Source organism: Phascolarctos cinereus, unplaced genomic scaffold (assembly GCF_003287225.1).
Source record: "Phascolarctos cinereus isolate Bilbo 61053 unplaced genomic scaffold, phaCin_HiC Scaffold_4;HRSCAF=312, whole genome shotgun sequence".
Lineage (NCBI taxonomy): Eukaryota > Metazoa > Chordata > Mammalia > Diprotodontia > Phascolarctidae > Phascolarctos > Phascolarctos cinereus.
Genome location: NW_027555847.1, coordinates 63,544,844 through 63,547,403, shown reverse-complemented (window position 1 = coordinate 63,547,403; position 2,560 = coordinate 63,544,844).

Genomic DNA, 2,560 nt, shown 5'->3' with positions numbered 1-2,560 from the left:
CACTTACTAGCAGTGTAATATTAGGCAAGACCCTTACTTTTTCAGTCTCAGTTTCTTTACTTGTAAAATAAGGATAATAATAGTACCTATCCAAAGGGTTGTTGTGAGGAATAAATGAGATAACATAGCATAGCTATTATCATCATCTTAGGTGGAATTTGAACTCAACTGGTATTTGAACTCCAAAGTTAGTACTCTTTCTACTATATCATGTTATCTCTTGCTTAACCTCTCTGGGTCTCAGTCTTCTCTTTACAATGAGAGGACAGGCCCAGATGTGCTTTCAGGTTCTTTCTAGTTCTGAATTCTATAGTCAGAGATCAGTGCAATCTTGTCTGGAGGCTGGTTGTTGAACTAGTTCCCTATCACTCCAGGCTTCTGTTTCCAATGTTTCCCTATTTTGAGATACTCCAAGATTCCACTCATTTGAATAGTTCCTACATCCATAACCTTCTTATCCTGTACAAATTTGGTCCGTGTGTTCCCATGAGTTCTCTATAGAGGATCCACCCAACACATTGGAGTTTTCCTCCTTGACCTTCTTCATGTTTCATGGATCCCAGAGAAGTATTTAGAGCATCTGTCTGTTATCTATCAGTTCTGCCATCTTTTCCAGATGTACTTGTCTGGAAATACTCATATTCAGTCATAGTTTTTTACATTTCATGTTCATATAATCATGGGCACTCTACTACAACTTACCTGTGTTTGTCATTCATTTTTCCACTGCCCTTTGGGTCACTTGTAATTTTGGTACTTCTTAGAGTCTCACTTATATGTTGTTTCCCTCTCCTCCACCCGCTCCTACACCTCCTACCTCTAGTAAAATGAAAATTCCTTCCTGATTAATTTTTTGTCTTTGAATTCTGGCACCAGTCATAGCATCCATCCATAGGAGGCACTTAAAAATGTTTGTAGAACTGTGGAATTATAATGATTGAGCTTTTCCCTATAGAAGAAATAAGCAAATGCACATTCCTCCATTCTTTGCAGAAGGATTGCTGCCCAAGTCTCCTTTGACCACAAATCTCTTATAGGAAGCCCTGTGGTATTCCAGGACTCAGTACTGTCTCTGATGTACTCCACCAGTAGAAGCTTCAGGAAAACCATAAAATCTCTTGTATGGTACCTGCCCCTGTACAAATATAAGACTGCTAAAGAGATATAAAAATAGCCAGGCATACCATGGGCTACTGGACAGGTGTCTACCTCCATTGCCTTCTAGGGGAGCTCCACCTCCCCTCCCCCCCAATCTCGCCTGCTTATACAGAAAATCTGGGCAAATATCTACAGCCTTAAAAAAACTACAAGAAGAGGCCTGTACAAATGGGACATTGCATACTCAGTTCAGACTCGACTGACCTACTGATATGTTATACTGGATTGTTTTTTCCTCTTTCTTTTCAAGTACTTGGTTATATGGGATGTCTCACTGGGTAGGGAAGGTGGAAGGCTATAGTCAGATCCAACAGTAACGTAAAAGATAAAAATATCAATAAATATAGTTTTAAAAAATTTTATTGAATTGAATTATTGAGTATCATATAATGTCCCCAGAAATTTCTGGGCGTTACAAGGTTGAGCATCTGTAGGTCAGGAGCTGCTTGGATCATTGTTAGCTCTATGCAGTTTCCCAAAATTGGTCCAGCCTAATCTCCTCTTATCTAACTCTAGGCCATCTCTCCAAAGTGTCCATCTACCATCTCTCCAAAGTGTCTGTCCAGTGTATATATACTGGGAAACTGGTTCAAAGTACTATCAATCCTACAGAGTGTCATAATCCAGGAAGTATACAGCCTTTATCCACTTGGTTTTTCCTATGTGAATTGCCACCCCAGTCTCCTTTAAATGACAATGAATCTCTTATAGAAGGCCCTATGATATTCTAGGACTCAGTGCAATCTTTGATGCTGTCCACCAGCAGGAGCATCAGGAAAACCTTGACACCTCTAGAGATCCTTCTCGTACAGTATCTGTACTTATACAAATATAAGGCAACTGAAGAGTTTAAGAATGGTCAGGCATACCATAGGCTACTGGCCAGGTGGCTGCATCCAGTGCCTTCCAGGGGAGCTCTGCCCCACCCCATCTCACCTACACATACAGGAAACGTGGGGAAATGTCTGCAGCCTAAAATCACTGCAAAGGAGAGGCCTAGAGACTATCCCAGCAGCCCTGGTGGCTTACAATGCCAGGGTCTCTCAGGCAGTGTTTGGAGAGGATGCCCAGGGCTCTCTGTAAGTGGGCTTGCTTGCCAATGCTTTTTCTTTTCCTGTGTATGTGTGTGTATGGGGAGGGGGCAAAGGGAGTTCCCCTAAGACCAGCTCTTTGGCTTGTCCCTAGGAAGTCTGAAGGTCACAAATGCTGCAAAGTAAATGGGGGTGAAAAACACAGTCTTCTGATCCTTGAATTGAAAGTAACTTGTCAGCAAGCTAAATAATTTACTTATCTCCATTCAGTTCATACTGTGTCAAAGCAATGCCTTATAAGGATCCAGGGCAATGAAGCCAATAAAAGCCGTCCTATAAAACTGTGTTTTCTACTTAAATGCTTACCTCTG